The 22,817-nt window shown below is 55.8% G+C and overlaps 1 protein-coding gene across 2 annotated transcripts in view; it reads left to right on the top strand.

The window, feature by feature from the left end:
* The window catches only part of GNG7 (G protein subunit gamma 7), a 39,070-nt gene that overhangs the window by 4,994 nt on the left and 11,259 nt on the right, over window positions 1–22,817 (top strand). The window contains exon 2 of one of the 2 annotated variants that reach the window (XM_027664302.1): window positions 2,759–2,829. The gene's annotated coding sequence lies outside the window, so the exon portion shown is untranslated. Of the gene's footprint in view, window positions 1–2,758; window positions 2,830–4,284; window positions 4,306–22,817 lie in introns of those variants that run through there. The other variant, XM_027664301.1, reaches the window with a different exon arrangement.

The raw sequence follows: 22,817 nt of genomic DNA, 5'->3' as shown, positions 1-22,817 counted from the left end.
GCTGAGCCTCCCTGAGCTGTGCAGGACCCTCATGCTGAGCCTCCCTGACTGTGCAGGACCCTCATGCTGAGCCTCCCTGAGCTGTGCAGGACCCTCATGCTGAACCTCCCTGAGCTGTGCAGGACCCTCACACTCCGAGCTGCTGCTGTGCAACATCCCCCCGGAGGAAACTGCGGCCACTGATTTCTGGGAGCCTGGGGAGTGTCCCTGCCCGGCCAGGGATGAGCTCAGCTGCCAGCTCAGGGTGCCCAGGGCCAGCTGCCTCGCTGAGGGCCCTTCTCCAGCTGGGAAGTCCGTGTGGATGGCAGCAGGAGCGTGTCCAGGCAGTTCCCCTCCTTGGCGTGGCTGCGGTGTCAGTAAACACTGGTGGGGTCACGCTGTGGGATATCGTGTTCCTTACCTTTGCACTGGGAGAAGCCTGGAAGGAAGGAGGGGGCAGAGTTTATTCCAGCACGCTGAGGTCAGGCTTGTTTTCCCTCTTGGAGCAGGAACAGCTCAGCCCCTGGAGTGGGATCCTGCAAGGCTGTAAACAACGGGCTGGCTCCTGCAGGAAGCCGAGGATGGGATCGGGTTCCCCTGGAAAGTTGTTGGGTTGTTTATTCCCCCCTTCCTGTGGACACTGCCTGCTCCCAGGGAATGCTGCTGGGAATGGGGCAGGGTCTGGGGCCTCTGCAGAGAGGAGGGGGCTCTGCCATGGGACTGATCTAAAATCTAAGCACTGGCAGGGCAGGAGTCCCTGGGTTGCTTTTAAAGAGGAAGGAAAGAAACAGAAAGTGACAGACAGTGTCCAAAAGTGAGAGATTTTGAGGAAAACCAATCCAAATAAGGAATGTGTGTTGTCACTGCAGAGTTTCAGTTCAGCTGCAGCTTCAAGGCTTTGTTTAGTCAGAAGGTAGATTGGATTTTGGGTGGTTTGTGTCTGGCTGAGGTGTTGAGCTCTCCTGCAGTGTGGAGGTGGTGGCTGATTCCTGCAGCAGCTTGGCATTTATGGAATAATTTGAGTTGGAAAAGCCCTCTAAGACCTGGGAGAGCTGGGAGGCAGTGGGGTGGGATTGCAGCTCAAGGCTGGCTCTTTTCCCATGTTCCTGGTGGCCCGTGGGACCCTCCAGGTGCTGCTGCCCTTGTTTTCCAGCCCCACACTCCCTCCCTGTCCGTGCTCCCTCCCTGTCTCCATAGTGGATTTTGTTGATAAATTCCCCCAAATTTTGGTCCCTTTGGGTTTATGGCAGCATTCCCAGGGGGATCAGGCAGGGCTGTTCTGCTCCAGCAGGAATGAGCACCACGAGCAAGGCCCCAGCTGCTGTTTCGGGCTCCTCTCCACCTGCCCTCCCCAAATCCAGCCAAAGCCTCCCCAGCTCCAGGGGCTCCTTGGATCAGTGTGTACTGTGGAAAACTCCCCTGGAGCAGAGGGAATGGCTGGAAGTGTCCAGGGCCAGGTTGGATGGGGCTGGGAGCAGCCTGGGCTGGTGGAAGGTGTCCCTGCCCAGGGCAGGGGGTGGGATGGGATGAGCTTTAAGGTCCTTCCTGCCCAAACCATCCCGGGATTCTGTGATCCTGAGGAATGGCTCAGTGGTGGACTGGGAACCGTTCTGAGCCCGATTCCAAACCTGCTTTTTGCTCTCCTGACCTGACCCAAGTTCCTGTGTTTCACAGTAAAGCTTTTTTCTTGCTCTCACCTTCATATTTCCGTGCATAGCTGGCAGTTGACTCTCTCGTTTGGAATGTGGCATTTGTGAAAATTCCCATTTAAAAAAGAAAAAAAAAAACCAACAACAACAACAAAAAACCCTTTAAAATGCTTGTTTTGGCACGAGGGCTGTTCCTCACCCCTTGCTTTGCTGCAATCTGGAGCAGAAGGAGGTGAAAGGGGCCAGCGAGGCCTGGCCTGAACCCCAGCACAGAGTCAGTGACGTGGGTTTTACTCCTTCCTAAAAAAAAAAAAAAAAATTGTTTGTGTGTTCAGACAGTGAGTGGAGAAAACAAGCAGGGTTGGATTTCAGCTCCTTTGGGTTCTTGGAATTCGTCCCTCTCTGGCTCCCAGCTCTGACTGCAGCGTGGGGAGCTGGGCTGGCCAGCAGGGTTGAGCAATGGCTTTACTGGTAAGCAGGAAGGGGCCGTGCTGGGAGCAGGGGGGGCAGCACGTGGGGTTCTCAGGGTGCTGCTGAAGCTCCCCCTGGGCCAGCTCCTTCCTCTCCCTGCTTTTGTGTTTTCTGGGAAACTGAACTTGCCAGTGTGTGTTTAGGCAGAGGGCTCTGGTGGCTTCTGGGCTAAAACACTCTGTATTGCCCCCCAAAAATGGGGCAAACGCCTCTGCCTGTCTGCATCCCCCCCAAAAATGATGCAAACACCTCTCCCTCTCCTCATTTCCCTATAAAATGATGCAAACACCTCTCCCTCTCCTCAATTCCCCTCCCAGGTGAAATCTAGAGCCGAATATTTCAGTGCCCTCTCATCCAGCTTCACTTCACTCCGGTCTCAGGTGCCACGTTCAGGTTCAGTGTCTGGAATCCAGAGCCTGACCTCCAGGTCGTGGGTGTTACTTATCAAAACAGAGGAAAGTGGGTTCCCTGTTATTACTGATAGTTGATATCATCCCTGATTTTCCAGTGAATCCCTTGGATGTCAGTCAGAGCAGGGTCGTGCAGTGTTGCTGGGATGGAGCTGCAGTCAGTGGAGTAAATATTCCAAATTATAACTCCACTGATGATGCACCATCTGTGTCTGTGATGGAACTCCTGAATTCCCATTTCCTTGGCAGGAGGAGCCAACCAGGATCCCTGGCAGTGCCCGACGGGACGGTGGCAGAGACTGCTGCGTGGCAGTAGGAAGGTGAGCAGGGACAACTCTGCCCTCGTGGAACTCAAAAGTGCCATTTCACTGTTCATTTACCTTTGCTGGTGGTTTGGTTTTTACCTGCCACGGGGGGGGGAAGTGCCCCAGCAGGGCTGGCTGGGGTGTTTTTGCCCAGCCACAGGTGGGATTTGGAGGTGCTGGCTCTGGGTGCTGCTCTGAGCCAGGCTGGTGATCCACTGGCCACGTGGAGCCTCGTTATGTAACGCTGATCACCTCCTTAATTAGGGAGGGACATCCCTGGATTCCAGAGGAGAGCGTGTCCCTTAGTCAGCAGCAGTGGGAGGTGTGGGACCAGGGGAGCTCTGGCTGCTGGAGCTGGGGAAGGAGGTTGTTTCCTTTCTCCTGGGGGTTTGCTGGAGCACTGGGGTGTGTGGGGCAGCAGAGGCTGCCGGGGATGGCTTTTCATCCTGGGTAAAGTGCTTTGTGTTTTCTGTCAGAAATATTGTGAAATCCCGTATTCCCCACCCTGTGTGAGGTACCAGGAAGGTGAAGCAGCTCAGCCTCGGTGAGGTGACAGACCCAGAGCTGGGAATTGTGTCTTGCTCACGCAGTTGGTCGTTCCAGAGCCTCGGAGCCCTGGGGTGCCCAGAGGAGCAGGAGTGTCCCTGGGTTCTGTTCATGCCCCCCCGGGAACTCAGGGGCAGGAGGCTGAGCCCGTGTTTCAGCCCACCCCGTTTTTGGGAGGCGTGTGACCTCCCCACAGGAGCTTTGGGAAGCAGCAGGTCCGGCTGGTGCTGCTTTGGGGCCGGAGGAAGTTTGGATGATGATGACGGTGATGATGCTGATGCTGAGCAGTTTTGAGTCACTCCGAGGAGCTGAGATCCATGTGACTCCAAAGCCAGTAGTTCTGTGTTTCCGTGTATGTCCCGGCGGGGCTTTCGGGGGTGGGAATGACGGTTGAATACGCAGTTGTGCATTTTGGGTGTCAAATCCTCTAAAACCCAATTTTTTTGGGGGGGGGGGGGGGAACTGCCCCCGAGCGAGCGCCTGCAGCTCCCGCCGCGGGCGGCAGAGGGCGATGTTGGGCCGCCCGCGGGGCTGCGTCCGGGTGCCTTGATTTTAATATTAATTAATGGATATTCCGTTAATAAAAGAGCCTGCCGGGCTCCCGGGGCTTCGATTGCAGCCGCAGCCCAGTGTGGTCGTGCCAGCCCGGCGGGGTGAGGCTCTGCGGGGGGGACACCGGGGCTCCCCGGAGCTCTGGGAAGAGGCAGCTGGGCTCGGCCGGGAGGATGAGGAGGGATGTTCCTCATCGCTCTCAGCGCCGAGCCGAGCTCTGCAGGGCGATCCCGGCCCAGAGGCTCCCCAAAAATCCCAGTTGCAGCCACCAGCGTGGGTGTCAGCAGATGGCAGCACCCTGCCCTGCACCCCGTGTTATTCCTGGCCGGGAGATTCCCTGGATTCAACACCACAGTCTAGACTTACTGACAGACAGGATTCTTCTCCTGTTAGGTAAGCAAGATACAGACACCCATTATGCAAATTCCCAGCCGTGGTGCCCCTCTGAAACATTCTTCAGATTGTCTAAATAAGGTGCTGTTTCATGCTAAACCAGCCTTTTGGGTGCCTTCCAGCTGCCTTGCCCTGGAGGTGGGATTTTTTTTTTATTTTTTCCCCCTTGGAGGTGCTGATCAGCACAGACCAGAGTGCTTTTGGCCTTCCAGCTGCCCAGATGTGCAGCAGGAGGAGGAGACAGGCTGGGTAAAGAGCTGGAATTGTGCAATTAAAAAGCTTTAGAGCCAGTAGCTCTTGTGCCTGTCCCTGCTGCCTGTGCAGGCAGCGACGTGGGGGCTGATAAATACGTGTTGTATATATTTTATAACGTGATTGCACAGACTCAGCAGGCGTTTTGTGGTCTCTGAGCACCAGAAGTGAGTTTGAAGTGTCCCCCCCCGGGGCAGGGGAGGGTTGGAGGGTGCAGTGACCTGGTGCTGTCAGCTCTGCACGGAGGTGTTGCCCCGCTCAGTGTGACTCACCCCCTGGGCTGGAGGAGGTGGGAATGGATCATCACTGACTGTCCAGAGGGGTTGGAAGTGGCTGTGGCATTTGCACTCTTTCTTTTTTTCACAGAGGAGTTCAAAGAGCCTTTCAGCCCCGATGACTGTGGAGTTATTCGTGCAGCAGTCCCCACAGAGGCCCTTGTCGTGCTCTTGTCCCATGAGCCCAAATTTCTGACCACAAATACTCTCCCAGTGTTTTATGCTGTGGTTCTGTCGCTAAAATCTGTCCTCCTGCCCCCGGCCTGAAGCTACTTTAGACTCCTCAAGCCTCAGAGCACACAAAGAGCTGGGAAGGGATGACTGGCAGCTTCCTGAGCTGCTCCTTAGGTCAGGATTTGGCGGGCGCCCAGCGGGGCTTTGGAATGGCTGTGAGTGCTGCGTGGTGAGCACAGCCCTTCTCAGGAAAACATTGGAAGGCTTCCTAGTCCTGAATTCAATGTGCAGGCACGTGATTTTCTGGGAATCAGCTTGAATGTGCTGCAGAATGGCTCAGAAATCCCTACATGGGGTGATGTTGGATCATGGAAAAGCAGGGCCGAGGTGGTTGGTCGGGTTCCTTCATGGTGGCCCTTCAGCCTGTTGATACCAACCAGCCCTGCTGCTTCTGCTCCTTGCCTAAGAAAGGGAAGAAGTCTGTGTTTTGTTTGTTTGTTTGTTTTAAATTGCAGCACTGCTCCTGTTCTCCCCAGCATTGTCTGTTTTGGGGCACAGTTAATCCTCCGAGGGCAGCTCTCAGGGGAGTGGGTGGCTGCACCCTGTGCTGCTGCAGAGCTCTGGGCTCTGCCTGCTCTCCCTGGCACCCACAGCCAGCAGTGAGACTTGGCCCTGTGCTGGCTGGGACTCTCCCTTGCCGTTGTGTGGGCTGTGATCCCGTCCTTCCTGCGTGGGAATTCTGTCCTTGGCCCCTGCAGCTCCCGGGTGAGCGGCAGCCCCCGGTCACGCCGGTGATCGCAGCCATGACCTTTCCCTGCAGCCTCCCCCTCGTCTGTGCTCCTGCAGGAGCTCAATCCAACCCCTTGCAGGGCTGTGAACCCTCTCCAGCTCAGCTGCTCGGGTGTCTCACCAGTTCTGCTCAGAGATGGCAGATAATGAGGCGAGTGCTGCTGACTCAGATCTTACTGGCTCTGGGGTTTGTCCTTCCTGCCCTCCCACACTCCACCTGCACACCCAGCAAACCTTCCCCCCCCCCCCACGGCCCCTGGGGCTTTCCTCTCCCCAGAAACTCAGCCTGCCTTCCCATCCTGCTGCTCCAGGACCGCAGGGAACAACCTGAAGTGTTTTAGGGGAGAGCCGTGGTTGAGGAGCGCTGGAGATCTGGGAAGGGAAAAAAAAGGGGTCCCTGAGGTTTGCTCTGGCAAAGAGCCAGGCTGAGTCAGCCCAGCCTTTCCTCGGGAACACCTGAGTGCTGGGTAAACACCAATCTATCCCTGCAAACACGGGTATCTCCTCGTTCCAGCTGCAGAGCTGCGCTGCCAGGGTTCGCCTGCGTCGGCTCCAACCCGGAGCTGCCCGAGTTACTCAGGGCTGAGCAAACCCAGCTCCTGTTTGTGACGCTCCTGGGCAGCCAGGACATTGCCCTGTGCTGTTTGCTGAGGGGCTGTGCTGACATCCACAGTGCAGGCCATAAAAACCCTGGGCTGGGGGCTGTTTTTCAGCGGTGCTGGAGGTGCCTTGTGCTCCCCAGGAGCCCCAGCTCCTGCCCTGAGCATCCCAGCTATGGGGCTGGTTGTGAATTCTCTGAAGTTCAGAGCTGTCAAAGCACTTTTGTGTCGCTGTGGGGGAAAAAAAAAATGCTTAGTGGGATTGTTAACCTGAGCCTTTTCTGGTCAGATAGGAAACCCTGGCTGGTGCTGCCTGGAAGAGCAGTGTGTGAACTTGCAGACAAGCTGGGGAGGGCTCTGTCCTGCTGGGAAGGGCTCTGTCCTGCTGGGAAACTCGGTCTGTTGGAAGTGCAGATTGCTGGAAGGGCACAGGGCGTTTGGGTCAATGATTTAGGTGAATAAGCCAACTTTCAGTTCTTTCTGCAGCTGATTTCTTCAGCTGCCTGGTGTGGAACCCTCACTCTCACCTGGACCTCGGTGAATTTGTGCTGTCACATTGCAGAGACAAGTTGTCATCAAACAGCTCTGCTTGTCCTTTTAGCTGGTTTTTCTGAGTGTATAAAAGAAACAGAATCCCCTGAGCAGCACTGAATTCCCATCTTTCCCAGCTGGTTTCCCATCCCATCCAGCTGCAGTCTGGACAGGCTCACATTCCTGAGGCCAACATTCCTCTGCTCCTCTGCACCCGTTTGCTTGGGATTTGTTTCAGATTTGACTCCCAGCCCTGTCTCGGGCTCCCAGACACCTTTATGAGCTGCACCTCCAGCCCCCGCCCTCTGCAGAGTTGAGTCTTGGTCACACTTACTAAAATAAAATGGATATTGGCTGGTTGTTGCTGCAGTTCAGTGGAACTCATCTGGAATCCCCAAATGCCAGTGGATTCAGGAAAGGCACTGCAGTTTGCTGATTAAACACTCAGCTATTTCAGTTAGAAACCTGAAAGGAAAGTTGCTTTTTTTAAGTCTCGGTGGCAGCTGGAGTGGAGGAATCCCTGGTTTGGGATTCTCCTTTGCTCTGGGTGCACAGGAGCTCAGCCCTGAGCTGTTCTTTCCATAGAATTCAGCTTTTCTGCCAGTCCAGCCCCAGCCCACGAGGAAAATGTGTGTGTGCAAAAGTGTCCAGAGAGAGAGAAATCAGTCAGGGATTGGTTTGGGTGTTGTGCTTCTATGCCAGCTTTCCTCAGCTGGATTTAATTGGTTGGTAATTGTTTGATAGAAACAAAACTCACATCCCCCAGGTCAGAGCAACCTTTGGGGGGGGAAAAAAAACCCAACAATCCAGCTCCAAAAATGGGACAGTCCATCCCATCCCTCAGTGCCTGTGGTGTCATTCTGAGCCTGGTGCCCCCAGCCCGAGCTGGAGTTGGACTAAGACACCACTGCTGGAATTGTTTATCTAGGGAGGTTTTGATAAATGTGGATTTTCTGTGTGGCCAGGAGCAGTAAATCATTGGTGGGAAGGAACAGGCACTCCCAGGACAAACAAATGAAGGACTTGAACTTTCCTGGGAAGCTCCTGTTCGAGTGTTCCCGTCACCTGATGATGGAATGGGATCCATTCCAGGCAGTCCTAGCAGGTCCCTGACCCTTAATGGCCAATTCTGTTGGACAAAGCCTGATTTAATCACGTTACATCATCTCTACCAGGAGCCTCTCAAACCTGAATCCCCTGGGAATTCTTTGCTGCTTCTGGTCTTGGCTCCAGCAGCTCCAGCTCGGAGCTGAAGGGATTTGGTTTGTGGATGGAGCTTGGAGCACCCTGGGCTGGTGGAAGGTGTCCCTGCCCATGGCAGGGGGTGGGACTGGATGGGACTAAAGTCCCTCCCAACCCAAACCATTCTGGGATTTTATTCCCAGGGCAGATCTCCAGCCTGGTTTGGTGTTCCTGCAGATATTCCCCCGCCTGGGGGTGGCTTTGGTTCCGTCCAAAATACCTGCTGGGAGCTGCTTTGTGGAGCACCTGCAGTGGAATTAAAACCCCCCAAACCCTCAGGGAGATGAGGACAGGCAGTTTCATCCCAGGAATTTCCTTATAAAGCCTGCTCTGGCTGTGGGGCTGTGCCAGCAGGAGTGGCCCTGCTGCCAGGAATTCCTCTCCTTTCCCTGTCACACCCACTGCTCCGGATCGGTGTGGGCACAGGGATTGCCAAACATCCGCAGCACATGGAATTCCTGCCTGATTTGGGCCTGGAGAAGGGACGGGGGGGTTCTGCAGAGCTCTGCTGGAGGGCACGTGCTGCCAGTGAGGAACTGGCTGTAACAGGAGCCAGAATCAGGGGGGAAGTGATTCCTCAGCTGCTGCCCCTTTCTCCTGCCTTTCAGGGTGGAAAGAAAAACCCGGGAGTCACCTCAGCTGCTCTTCCAGGTCTTTGCCTCTCAAACCTGTCCTGCAGCTCCTCCTTCCTCTGGCACTCCGAGGGAAGTGGTTGTAGCAAACAAACTGGGAGGTTTTGGGGCAGCAGCAAAAAAAAAAAAAAAAAACAAAACAACAAACCCTTCTTCTTTCTCCTGAGCTCTTGCACTTGAGCTGATCAGCACAAAATGTTGGCAGGATGAAAACCTTCGCCCTTGGGTGCTCCCAGTCCCACTGTGAGCTGGGGGTTGGCCTTGGGGACGGGAGCTTTGGGAAGCTCAGATCTCCCAGGGCGTGCTTTGGCACGAGGACGTGTTTTGAGGCTGTCCCCAAAGAGCCTGGGTTCTGTTAAAAACAAAGCAGATTTAGCTCAGAGGGCAGAAATCCCGGGGTTTTTGGGGATTGTGCCCTCCAGGGTTGGGTTGTCCCGGGTGAAGGAGCTGCCTGGGAGGGGACACAGTCCTGGGGGAGGGCTGGGGGCTTGTCCTACCCTTGGATGGGGGGACACGATCCCGAGGGATTCTGTGTCCTGGCTGCTGTGCTGGAGCAGCTGGGGAGTGAAATTTATTCTTAATTTTTAGACAAACCTTGGGTTCACCAGAAATGGTTCCTCGGCCTGCAAACACGTGGAATGAGCTGTAATTCCAGCCTTTAGGTAATTCCAGCCTTTAGGTAATTCCAACCCTTACGTAATTCCAGCCCTTGGGTAATTCCGACCTCCGGGCTGTCTGGAGCAGGGGTTTTGTTCCTCACCTCCCTCCTCACAAGGGCTGCACCTTCCAAAGCCTGGGGTGGGTTTTTGGGGTGAGACCTCGCAGCAGGTGATCCAGGAGGGAGTTGTGAACCTGTGCACTGTGCCAAGGGTTTCCTGGGGAGCTGCTGGGCCTTGTGCAAGCACATTCCCGGCTTTATCAGCGCCACAGGAATCCTGTCTCCTCTGGGACAAACCCTGTTTTCTGTCTGGGGGCTCTGTTAACACTCCCAGTGGCCTGGCAGCAGCAGCAGGAGGTCGGTTTTCCCGAGGTCAGGGGCAGGGAAGCTGTGGCAGAGGTTGGTGCAGGAATTCTTCAGGTCTGTGGTTTGTCCTTGAGCTTCTCCTCTGAGCTCTGAAACAGGGGGAGAGTGACTTACTCAGGACCCACTGATTTTTTTAACTGCAGCCTGTGGCTCTGCAGGGTGACTGTTCCGAGGCACTGGAGGTGTGCTGGGAGCACCTCAATCCTGGAAAAAGGGCTGGGCAAAACCAGGCTGTCCTAAACCAGGCTGTCCTAAACCAGGCTGTCCTAAACCAGGCTGTCCTAAACCAGGCTGTCCTGCCACCTTCTGCCAAGCTGACAGGTGAATCTGTGCTCGTATTTAACAAAAAAAACCCCACCAACAATCACCTTTAAATGCAGCAGCCACAGCTCAGAGTTGAGCTGCACTTGGAGCAGGGCAGGACTTGTTTCTCCACGTTTAATTTGAGCCCAAACAGGGAATGACTCCGGGTTTTCTGGGAGGTCCCTCTCATCCCTGGCTGACACCGGGGCTGTTGTCCCCACAGTGTGTAATTTGTGGGTGATGGCCACCCTTTGATGTCCCTTCCCTTCACTTCCCCTGCACCCCGACTCACCAACCAGCTTTTCCTCCCTCCCGTGAGCTCGAGACGCTTTTCTGAGAATTTCATTTCTGCAGCTCCTGCGAAAACCCCTGGGCTGGATCAGCCTCTGTCAGCACCCAGCGAGGGAGAGGCCGAGCTGGGGCTGCCTGGGGGGACTTCCCTGGGGCACAGAAGGTAATCCCAGTTTAATATGGCAAAAAAGGTCCTGGCCAAGGTCCCAGTTCTCCCTGCAGCGCCTTCGTCCAGGTTTCAGTCCCCCCAGAGGTGCCAGGAGATGCTCTGCTTGGTTGTAACTTGGTGGGGTTTCTTTCCCCCCAGTTTTCTCCCCTTTTTTTTCCTCTCGACACCGTCGGTGTTGAGTTTGTGTCACACTAAAACTTGGCTAAAAATCGACTGCAGTTGGGTCAGGTTTCCATGAGCTGCAGCCCATGGTGGTGAATTTTTCCCTGAGTGCAGAGGAGAGGAGACAATGAGGCTCTAAAACAAACACCTTTGCCTCAAAGGTTGAGAGTAAAGGTTTGCTTTGCTGGATATTTGGGTTCAGAGAACAGATTTGCTTTGTGGCAAAGACACCAAACAGCTCCTGGGTGACATTCTGTCACGAGTCACCCCCAAAACATCCTTTTGCAGCAAAAATGTAAAAAAAAAAAGGGATGGAGGGGGTGCACGGGGAGCACCGAGTGCATCCTGCACCTGCTCCTCCCACCTTCCCAGAGCTGGCAGGATGATCCAAGGTCTGGGATTTGGCTGACTCGTGGGAGAAGGGGAGGGGAGCTGCTGCAGGGGTTCAGAGGCTGGCTGCCCTCATCCACTGTGGGTGTTGAGGGAGTGAGGGTGCAATCAGCACCCAAAATCTGCCCTGTCATCGCTGGGAGTGACGTGAAATACTCGACCTGGATGTGACAGAAACGCTGGAACTGCAGTGGGAGGGTTCACTTTTCTCATGGAATCTCTTCCCACGGCCTCCAGACCCGATGCTCCCTTTGCTCTGTCTTGGGTGTTGCTGTTTGCTCCTTAAATGAGTTGCCACCTTCTTTGTTTTCCTGAGCTTTGGGGAATTGGCCTCGGCTTTCCCGCTGCATTCCCAGCTGGCTGCACCGGGATGGGTCTCCAGCCATTGGAGCAGCTCGTCTGGGAAGGGCCTCACTGGGTCAGGGCGACTTCAGGAGGAGTTCCCAGGCCCCACCAGCCCAGTCTGGGGAGCACAGTTGGGTTTGAAGAGCCACCATTCCAGGGCATCCAAACCTTAATGCCATTTAATCCTGTCGTGGCTGAAAGAGAAGCTTTTAATGCCGTGTCCAGGACATGGTGTGTGTTCCACAGGGTGTTCCAGAGGTTCCCTTGGGGGCTGCTCAGAGCCAAGGCTGCCGTGGGTGCAGAGGACTCCTGGATGTGCCTGCCATCCCCCTTTCCCACAGACAGCATTCCCTTTTCCCTGGCAGCACTGTGTGTTCAGAAACGTTTGTCTGTCAGGCTCAGGAGCTCTGCTGGGGAGTTCTGGCTAATTAGGGAAGCTCCTTTAGGATTGATCTTCCCTCTTTCCTCCTGCCCAGGCAGGAGAAGAGCAGCAGAGGGAGTGGAAGGAAGGGGGGGTAGCTGGGAGGGCAGGTGGGCAAGGGAAGATCTGCAATTCCTGCTTTTCCTACTTCCAACACTTTCTCATTTCTGTTGGCCTTTCCGGCAGGCTCAGACCTCCCGTGCAGGTCTGTATTCCAGGTGTGTTGTCCAGCTGTTGAGGGCTGTATCCCTGGTTTCCTGTGTTGGAAGGATCCAGTGCCTGTCAGGGAGGAGCCTCAAACCATTTTCAATCCCGGGGCTTTAGGAATGCTCAGACCAGTAGCTGTGGCCACCTGGGCTGGCTGGAACATATTCCTGCCTCTCCTGCTGGCTGCTGGCCAGGATCAGCAGCTTTCCCCTGTGGATCTTTGGGCTGAGGCAGCCTCAGGGCTGCAGGGGTTGTGTGGACAGAGACTGTGCTTGGAGCCTGACCGGTTTCGGTGGAAACTCCCCCATTTCTTCATTTAACTCCGTGGCTTTAAAGCACATTAAATGCAAATTAATCCGATCCTGGAAGATTTATAAAACCACCGAGTCTGGTGAGCAGGGCAGCTCTTCATCCCTCACCTGTGGCTGTTGTAATTGTGGGATTGTGCAGAACCAGTTGGAGTGTTCCAGGGAACAACTGGGCCCAGGCAGGGGGTGCTGAGGCAGGAGCAGCTCCTCGTGCTGTGCCTCTGGTCAGGACAGGCTGCACTGCAGGAGCAGAGCTGAACACCCTGAACTGGGTCACTGTGGCTTTTCTGGGTTGGTTTTTTTTCTTTCCTTTGTGTGGATTAATAGGCTGGTTCTCCAGATGTGCCTGAGAGGAGCAGCGAGACCTGCCTGGAGCTGCCGAGGTTTATCAGCACTGGAGCTTTTTAATCACTCCCCGATTTAATTTGCAGGGTTATTTACATGCACTGAAGGGCTTCTTTTATCTGCTTTAACGCTGCTGGGGTAAACTGATCCCCAGCCAGAGCTGAGGGCAACCACAGTTGGTGCTGTTTTATTGAAGCTGGTCGGATCCCTGTTCCAGGGAAAGCTGCTGGTCTCTGGGATCAAGGTTCCAGCTGGCCAGGACTGAGCTCTCTGCCGTGGCTGGTCCATGTGAATGGTAATTCCTTCACTTGTGCTGCTCTGGAAAATGATACGTGGCAAAATTCCAGCCCCTGTGAGGTTGGTGGGGGAAAATAAGTGATAGTGAGGTTGGATATTAGGGAAAATTCCTTCCTGGAAAGGGCTGTCCAGCGCTGGCACAGGCTGGAGTGGAGTCCCCATCCCTGCAGGGCTTTAGAAGCTGTCTGGATGTGGCACTTGGGGACATGGGTGGCCTTGGCAGTGCTGGGGGAACAACTGGACTCTGGTCTCAAGAGTTCCAACCTAAACCATTCCACAATTCCACGATTCCACGTCCTTTTTCCCCCTCTGTGGGATTTTTTTGTGCCAGGATCACAGCAAACCCCTTGGGATGGGGGTGCAACCCGGGTGCTGCCCTTTGCCAGGCGTGTGCTGCTCCCACAGGAGGGGCATCCCAAAGAAAGGGGTGTTTATCCCTCTGGGAAGGCAGTGACACTCCCCAGGCCCTCCCTGGCACAGTCCCCCGGGAGCCAGCCCAGGGGGGGTTTATTTTTGGAGCTCCTCTTTGTTCTGCAAAGGGCCGCTGATATTCCCAACTGGAGCTGCTTTTTATCAGCGGCATCTGCGGAGCAGGGGCTGACTCATGAGCTCTGGGAGCGAGGATGACAAATGGAGAGTGGAGACAAACAACTCCCGGGAGCAGCAGGCGAGGAGGGACCCAGGAGGGACCCAATCACGGCCCTCACGAGGGGGGGATTTGGCCTTTTGCCCCCCGGGAGAAATCTAATTCAGGCTTGTTTGGGAGCAGAGGAGGGAAAACAAACCTCTCTGGGAAAACTCTGTGTGAGGAGCAGCTCTGGGGCTGCACAGGGGCCATCCCTGCAGCCCTGGTGCTGCACAGATCCTGCACATGCTGCTCTCAGCAGGGATTTTAACACCCTCTGTGCCAGCAGAGCCTCGGGATCCCAGAGCAGCCTGTCCCAGGCAGAGGGACACGTGGGAACAGCCAGAGCTGGCTGGTGGGGGAGCTCAGTCACACGATTCCCTCGGGTTAAGAATAGCTGGGAAGTGTTTACTGGGGTTTAAAGTTGTTTGTTTATCAGGTGAGATTGTGGGGATGGCCTTGTCCCGGACAGGGCTCGCTGTGGGACCCTGGGAGCCGTGTGATTCCAGCTGGGGGACCCCGGGAGCCGTGTGATTCCAGCTGTGGGACCCCGGGAGCCGTGTGATTCCAGCTGTGGGACCCCGGGAGCCGTGTGATTCCAGCTGTGGATGGAGGGACAGGGAAAACAGACCACAGCCCTTTCCCAGGGCCACCTTCCGAGCCCCAGTTGTCACAGCCTCTGTTTTCCCTGTGCCACCAAGGGCTGGGAGTGCAGGTGGGACACTGGCAGGGTGGGCAGGCCCTGGCACAGGGTGCCCAGAGAAGCTGTGGCTGCCCCATCCCTGGGAGTGTCCAAGGCCAGGTTGGAGCAGCCTGGGATAGGGAAGGTGTCCCTGCCCAGGGCAGGGGGTGGGACTGGATGGGCTTTGAGGTCCTTCCTGCCCAAACCATCCTGGGACTCACTTGTGGATTCTGAGGCGGCTTTTGAAGAGATTTGGGGCAGGTGGAGGAGGGTCCACACAGGCCCCAGCTCTGATGTGCAGCCAGGGGTCTCTGGGTGGGTGGGAGGCAGATGAGGCGGCACTTCCAAAGCCTTTCTGGGAAAGTGGAGCCCTAATTCCAGCACTTGTTGAAAGGGAATTGCCTCCAGCCATCCTTTTTAGGAATAGTGTGAAATTAAGCTGCCTGATTTCCCTTTGATGTTCCTTTTCATTTGCACCAGAACATGCCCATTTTCTCTTAATTTCCCCGATGAAAAATGCTTTTTTTAAAAAAATTATTCCTTAGAAGAGGCCACGAACTGAAACTGAAATAGAGTCTTCAAGAAACTGGACAGCTTTGATCACTAAACTTAAAAGCTCGATGGGATCAGAGCTGTGACTTGTGTAGATAAATATTTGTGAGCATTTGTGGCTTGAACAGAAATTAAAGGGGGAATAAACCTCTGTGCTTTGATCAGCTCCACAGACCCTCCCGGGGGAGTGCAGAGTCTGGCCAGAGGGTTCAAGGCCAGGAAGGGTTCGAGGCACATGAAACCATCCCAAATCTCTTCCCCTTTCTGCAAACAGTGGTTTTGGGGTTTTTTTAGTGGTGTTTTATCTGTGCTCTGCTCTGGGTGACAAGGTGGGGATTGGCCAGAGGTCGGCCCCGATGATCTCGGAGGGCCTTTCCAACCCCAGTGATCCCGGGATTCTGTTATTCTGTGTGGCCTTCCCCTCCACTTCCACACATCTGCCGGCCTGCATTTGTTCACTCCAGGGGAGCGTATTCCCTGGAAGCCTCTGGCTCTGCCCCGGGAATCCTTGCAGGTCTCTGCTCACAGTTCCAGCCGAGTGTCACCGCCCGTCCCGCTCCGGGAGCCCGGGAGGCGTTTTGTCCTCTCCTTGCTGCCAACAGTTTTGGGTTGGCAGCCAAATGTTAACGTGATCCCGGTGGGAGCGGGGAGGTGGCGTGATGTTCTCTGGGCTCCGAGGTACTCGACGTGACAAGTCTCCAGCCTTGGCTCCCAGTGGCTTTTCAGGGGTTGTTTACAGGGATCCTCCGAGCTCACGGAGTCCCGGCCTGGTTTGCCTTGGAAGGACCCTAAAGCCTCATCCCGTGGGCAGGGACACCTTCCACTGGGCCAGGTTGCTCCAAGCCCTGTCCAGCCTGGCCTGGAACACTTCCAGGGACTTGGAGGAGCCGTGAGGGCTGGAGCTGATGGAGTGGGAACAGGAGTCTTGCAGGAACCTCCTGTCCTGTCCCGAGTGTCAGCGACGGGCTGACAGGTTATCAAATAACAACCCAAACCCACGGGGGAGACGTGCCCTGGGTTCTGTGTCCCGGGGTGACCGTTCCCGGGGCTGTCAGCTCCCCTGGAATGGGAATTAATGGAGCGCCGATCCTGCCTTAAACAACCCCTGGGAAACTTATTAGCCAGAGTAGTTTGCAGAGGCTCCTCACATGGCAGCAGAGCTGGGGAGGGAGGGCTCTGCCTGCTCCTGCCATCTGCCTGCAGCTGATGCGGCGCCAGCCCCAGACAAACCTTTATCTCTAACAAACCTCGTTTGAGCGCTTCACATCCCGCCAGTCCCTAAATTTGGGACTGTCCTTACTTAATTCCTCGAGGCACGTTACCGCCCTGGGTGCTGGAGCTGGCACTGCCGAGCTCAGACTCCTACTCTGACATTTGGGAGGATGGGATTTGTGTCCCACCCCGGGGCTGATTCAGCGGGAGCTGTTTGCCTGCAGGCCCGTGTGTGCTCACACGTGTGCGCTCACGGGCTCGCCTGGGGGGGAATTTGGGGGGAGAAATGGGATTTAGAGCCGGCTCTTGGGGCGTGAGGGACCAAAGTTTTGGAGCTGGAGGTGCTGGAGGTGCCGTGACCATGGGCTGCCCCCCCCGGGACACAGCTCGGCCTCCCCGTGCCCTGCACGTCGTGCTCAGGTCACTGTGGCTTTTCTTTAATGGTTTCTTCACAGGGGACGTTTTTCCTGCCCCTTTCACACCAAAATGATGTTGCTGTGGTGGGGAGGAGAGCTGGGACCGGGGGTCCTGGGTCCTCGGGGCTTGAGGAGGTGGCAACACGACTCACAGCCAGGGAGCTGTGGGAGGAGCAGGAGGAGGAGATGCACGATGCCAAGGACTGCTCTCCTCCTCCTCCTCCTCCTCCTCCTGCTCCAGGCCTTTTTTTAGCAATATCTCGGCAGCTTTTGGCCACCTCGGCAATCCCAAATTGGCATTTTCCACAAGATGCTAAATCCTGCCCTTCTTCCCTTTATTTTTAGTCTGCAAGACTCCAAGCCCGCTGAGGGGCCCTGGCTGGGTCAGGGGGTGCTGTGAGAGGGTTCCCCAGCCCATGGAGGGGTCCTGGGGGTGCTGTGGGGGGTTCCCCAGCCCATGGAGGGGTGCTGGTGTTGGGGTGATGCTGTGGGGGGTTCTCCAGCCCACTGAGGGGTCCTGGAGGTGCTGTGGGGGGTTCTCCAGCTCACTGAGGGGTGCTGGTGTTGGGATGATGCTATGGGGGGTTCTCCAGCCCACTGACAGGTCCTGGGGGTGCTGTGGGGGGTTCCCCAGCCCATGGAGGGGTGCTGGTGTAGGGATGATGCTATGGGGGGTTCTCCAGCTCACTGAGGGGTCCTGGAGGTGCTATGGGGGGTTCTCCAGCCCACTGAGGGGTGCTGTGGGTGCTGTGGGGGGTTCTCCAGCCCACTGAGGGGTGCTGGGGGTGCTGTGGGGGGTTCCCCAGCCCCCCAGGGGTGCAGCCACTGACGTATTTCCCTGCATCAAAGCCCCGTCCCCGCTGCCTCGCCAGGCCCAGCTCTTGTGAGTGTGTGTGTGTGTGTGTTTAATATTAAAGTTCAAAGCTGTGCAGAACCCCACACGCCTCGTGGCTCTTTGAAGTGGTCCTGGCCAAGTGCCTGCAAAACATTCTCGGGTGGTGGTGGTGGAAAAAGAAAAAAAAAAAAAAATCCCATTACGCTTTACAAATATTTTTGTTTTATTTCACCCCTTTCTTTCAGAACTTGACAATAGTTCTCTGGAGGCTCGAGCAGAGACTGAGCCATCCCTGCCTTCAGTGCACTTGTAATTAAATTTTGGACAAATCAAACTTGAGTTTTGGTGGTTGGGTTTGTATCTTTCTTTGTCTTGACAAGCCCAGAGCTGAATGTGTACCCAGAGTTTTAAATTCAGGGCTTAAATCCGGAGGGTTTTAAGCAGGTCTGGTGTATTGCTCTTAACTTTAATACAGTGGGATTTAAGATAAAAACATATACTTGCGAAATTAATGGTTCCTGGGCAAAAAATGCTGGACTAAAAGTCATTGGAATGGGCAAGGAGGAGGGGAAATAGGCTGAGCTGTAGGGGACAGTGTGTGACAGGGCCTGTGTGTGTCACCTGTACCTTCTCAATGCCCTGGCAATGAGTTCCTCCTAATTTCAGCTGCTGAATGAAGATGTTAATTAGCCAGGGATTACCAGCTGTGCTTTATGGATCACAGCACCAGGTATGCACAGCCCAGGTGAGTCCCTCCCTTGATCTTTGTCCAGGTTTTTTCCAGGTTTGGGTTCAGCACGGCCGGGCAGGTGGCACAGCTTTTCCAGGCAGAGCAGAGATATTGTTTGTCCATTTTTCTGTCCAATTAGCACTAAGTAGCAGGGATGCAAATTGCCATTTGCAGCTGGGAGTTCAAAGCCAAACCATGTAAACACCCCTGGGTCAGCCCCAGAGTTCCCCTGGAGCTGCTGCCAACGAGCAACGTGATGTTGGACAGGCAGTGCCAGCAAGGGGGGTGTATTTGTGCAGATTGTTACAAAAACTGGTAAAATTCCACTAATCCCTGTGTTAGTGAGCTTATCGTGGGATATGAGTTTCCTGCTGCCTGTCCCTGGCTGCTGGGTGCAATAAATTGGGTTCCTGGGCAGGGACATGTCATTTGTTCCACCTGCCTCTGGAGAGAGGGGGTGGTTTTCCAGTTTTTCCTCTGGATACAAACTCTGGTTTGGGAATTTAAAGCTGAACCTTATAAATGTGTCCTTTTAAGATACATGGGCGTGATTTTTGGTCGTGAGCTGCCCGGGTGTGCTGAGGGTGTGTGGACACACAGGTGAGCCCCTGTCCCGGTTCATCCCAGCTGGTCCCAGTCCTGCCCTGGAGCAGAAGTGCCTTGTGCTGGTTTTAACTAAAACTGAACTGTTTTGTTCTTGATTTAAATGGGAAGACTGGGCTGGATTGCTCCTTTTTCCAAACTGCCATGGCTGTCAGGCATCACTCCCACGAGGGAGGAGCTGTGACTGAGGGTGGGAGATCTGCTACTCGCCGTTCCAGGGAATCTCTCGCCGGTTATTTGGGCTCACCTGGTCCAGTTTGACATGGGAATGCCTCAGGAGCCCTTGCTGCCTAAACTGAGAGGGAATCTGGGTGCAGGGTTGCCTTGGAGGTGCAGGGCAGTGGGTGCCAGGGGTGCTCAGGTGCGTGCAGGGGAAGCAGAGAAGGATGGCACCTCTGGGATAGGGAATCATTCAGGGAATCATGGGATCAAAATGGTTTGGGTTGGAAAGGACCTTAAAGCCCATCCAGTCCCATTCCCTGCCGTGGGCACACCTTCCCTATCCCAGGCTGCTCCAACCTGGCCTTGGACACTCCCAGGGATGGGGCAGCCACAGTTCTCTGGGCACCCTGTGCCAGGGCCTGCCCACTCTCCCAGGGAAGGATTCCTTCCCAATATCCCATCTAACCCTGCCCTCTGGCAGTTGGAATCCATTCCCCCTTGTCCTGGCACTCCAGGCCCTCGCAGGGAGTCTGTCTCCATCTTTCCTGTGGGCTCCCTTCAGGCACTGGGGGGCCACAGTCAGCTCACCCTGAAGCTTCTCTTCTCCAGGGGAGTCCAGCTCTTCCCATATCTCCGTTTTTCCCTAACCTGTCGTGGATCATTTCCCGAACAGAAACCCCAGCGAGCCCAAGGCCACCCGTGGCCCGCAGGCAGGTCCCTCACGTGCCTCCTGCTCCAGCCCTTTCCCTCAGTGTGGGAGCTCCTTTTTTAGCCTCCCGTGGCCGGGCCGGGGCCTGAGCTCAGCGCTGGAGCGGCGCCAGCCCAGCGTGACTCCTCTTCCTGGAAGGAGGCACAAAAGGGAACGACCTTGTGCTTCCTCCCGCGTCTCTGCCCGGCGGATTCCAGCCCCGGCGTGGGAGTCGCTCCCCGTTGCAAACCCTCACATGATGTTTCGCTCATCGGGAGTTCCCAAAAGAGCCGGATTTCGCAGGAAAACGGCCGCGGGCACGTGGGGAGAGCGGCCTCTGCTCCGAGGGGGTTGAAACAAGTGCAGCGGAGTCATCGGGCTGAGCAAAGCGTGGCCTCATCCCGCTCGGGATGGAGCCTCTTTCTGCTGCCGTGGGTGATTTCGGGAGGGGGGGGCCCAGCCCTGCTGACCTGTTGTGACTTTCTCCCCAGCATCGTTTTTTCCCCCCTCTGTAGCTCCGGCAGGAACGAAAACAAGCCAAGGGGGGAAAGTCACAGGACTGGTGCTGATGGGTGGAGGAGGAAAACAGCAGCTCTGACACTCATGTGATGGCTCTGCTGCAAAAGGTCACTCACATGTCCAGTGGAATGGGAATGAGCTGGTTCCCGAGTGCAAACAGGTCCCTCTAGCAGGGAATGGGTGTCCTGGAGCAGCTCAGCTCAGAGTGTCCCCCAGCCCAGCCCAGGGGCCTCGAGCTGCTCGTTAGCCCTGAGGGGGGCAGTTCAGATTTTGAGGGTTTGCTTCCCACCAGGTCTGAACTCTCCTGGTGCAGGTTACTGAGGCTTAGTTAGCAATGGGATGTGAATTATAGAATCCTGGGATGGTTTGGGTTGGAAAGGACCTTAAAGCCCATCCGGTGCCATCCCCTGCCATGGGCAGGGACACCTTCCACTAGCCCAGGTTGCTCCAACCTGGCCTTGGACACTTTCAGGGATGAGGAGTCTGGAACTAATTAGTGGGTGGGATCAGAGGATTTGGGGTTTGTGTTGGCAAAAAAACACCTGTATTTAGTGCAACCTGTCCCCAGACACGAGCAGCTCCAACCTTGGAGTGTCTGTGGTGCTGTGTCCAGCTGTGGCATTGGGCTGGGATGTTTCAGGAGGAATTTCTCCATGGAATGGGTGCTCAGGCATTGGGAGGGGCTGCCCACGGGGGTTTGGAGTCCCCACCCCTGGAGGTGTCTGAGGAAGGACTGGAGTTTGCCCTCAGTGCTCTGGGCTGGGGGACAAGGTGGGCATTGGGCACAGGGGGGAATCGATGATCCTGGAGGCCTTTCCCAACCTCACAGTCCTGGGATTCTGTGCCTCTGCTTTGTTCAGCGCTGGGCTGGTGCTGGAGGGGAGCCCTCCACCAGGACATACCTGTTCCCTCATCCCAGCCCAGCAGCTCCTTGGCCCTGTTCCCTCACCCCAGCCCGGCGTGCCGGCAGTTTCCCAATCCCGCACAGTCCCGCCCAGTCCTCGCTCCATCCCGCTGTCCCCTCCCTGCTCCCGGCCCTCAGGAGCTCCCTGCCAGCCCCTGGGGTGGGAGCAGGGCCGGGGCCGGGCTCTGCTCCTCTCCCAGGCCTGGCAGGGGCCGGGTTGGTGGGAGCTGCTCCTCTCTCTCTCCCTGCCCGAGGCCGGTGCTCCGTGTCTGGACGCGTCGCCAGCGGCTCTGGAGTCGATCCCTCGTTCCAGCTGTGTTGCAACACTGAACTTTCTTTAGCAAGAGCCTGTCTGGGCGCTGTGTTTCTCGGGGCACGCTGGCCTTGAGTCAGGGGTGGCACCAGAATGTCTGCAGAGAGCTTTGCTGTCGGTCTCCTGCCCTCGAAACCCTGTTGCTCCACTCGGGCGCTGTTTACGGCCCGCCTGGCATCTCCCAGATGACTCCGTAGGGAAAGCAGCAGGTGAACATTCCACACCTGAGTTTCACGGGACGGAGAGGCCTTTGCAGGCTCTCGCTGCGTCCGATTTCTTCGCTGACTGCGGCTGAATTCAGGATTTTAAGCTTTTTTTTTTTCGCTGCACCCAACCTCACCCCGGAGAGTGTTTGCGGTGCGACCTCACCCCCAGCTCTGGGGACTCTTCCCTGCTGGAGTGAGACACGTTTGCAAACCCAGCAGCAGAAAAGCTGTGGTGGTGAGGCCAAGCCAGTGTGACCCAGGGCGGAGGCACTGAGGGAAGAGGTTTCCATGGGGCTGTTCCTGGGTGAGAATTATGGTTTAAAGCAAAGGAAAAGCTCCTCGTGGGCAGCTTGCACTGAAGGTCTCATCCAGGAACCTGGAAAACCGGATTTTCCGTGTTTTTGGCGGAGTAGAGCGAGTGCCACTCGATGTTAGTTGATGTCTCAAGCCTGTTAGTTGAAATGTGCTAAAAATTCTGCTAAGAAATGCAATTTAAAGGCCTCTGAGGGGTTGTTGTCTGCGCTGGGAGACACCTGGACAGAGGATTTAGCACTCCAGGAGTTTGCAATTCTCTTTTGACTGGTTGGGTGCTTGACTTGGCCAACCGTGGTGGCCAGTGGGCTCAGCAGGAGGCAGGTGCTGGGAATGCTCTGGTTTGGAGAACCAGAGGTCTCCCAAGGTCTCTCTGAACACAGGGAGTGAAGAGCCCAAAGTGCCCATCCAGTGATGGGTGTTTTCTTTGGAGCTGCTTCAGGTGAGCTGCAGCCAGCCCTGTGCCAGCCTCTGAGGTCACCCGGGAGAGCCAGGAATGCTCTTGGCTCCGGTTCCCCGGAGGTTTCTCCACACCCTGGGCTGCTCCAGAGGCTCATCCCGGAGCCAGTCAGCACTTTCCTTGTTTGCTCAGCGTCAGCCGCTTCCCAGCACCGGGAGCCAAGGGAGAGGAGCCCTGCAGGGAGGGTTCCTTATCTGCCTGCCTTCAGCAGAAGGGATCTCATTTCTAAGTCAATATTTTTGCCATAACCCCCAGCTGGTTTTTTTTTTCGTTTCTGTTGTTGTTGTTTTCCAAGCCTGATGGTTGCAAACACTCCCCTCGTGCAGACACGGGATGAAACCGGATCCAGTGCAGGAAATCATCCCCCTCCACAGGGAGGAGAGATGATTAATCCCACGGTGGGATGAATTCCCAAAGCCTTCAAGGGCACACGTGGTGCTTATCCCTTTGATTTCTGACACTGCAGGAAGTGGGATGAAGGGGGAGAATTCACCCCCAGCTCCTCGGATCCAGCGCAGACAAAAGCCTGGAAGGGAA

The sequence above is a fragment of the Corapipo altera genome, unplaced genomic scaffold, assembly GCF_003945725.1.
Source record: "Corapipo altera isolate COAL_440 unplaced genomic scaffold, ASM394572v1 96, whole genome shotgun sequence".
Classification (NCBI taxonomy): Eukaryota; Metazoa; Chordata; class Aves; order Passeriformes; family Pipridae; genus Corapipo; species Corapipo altera.
This window is presented reverse-complemented; position numbering and strand designations above follow the sequence as displayed.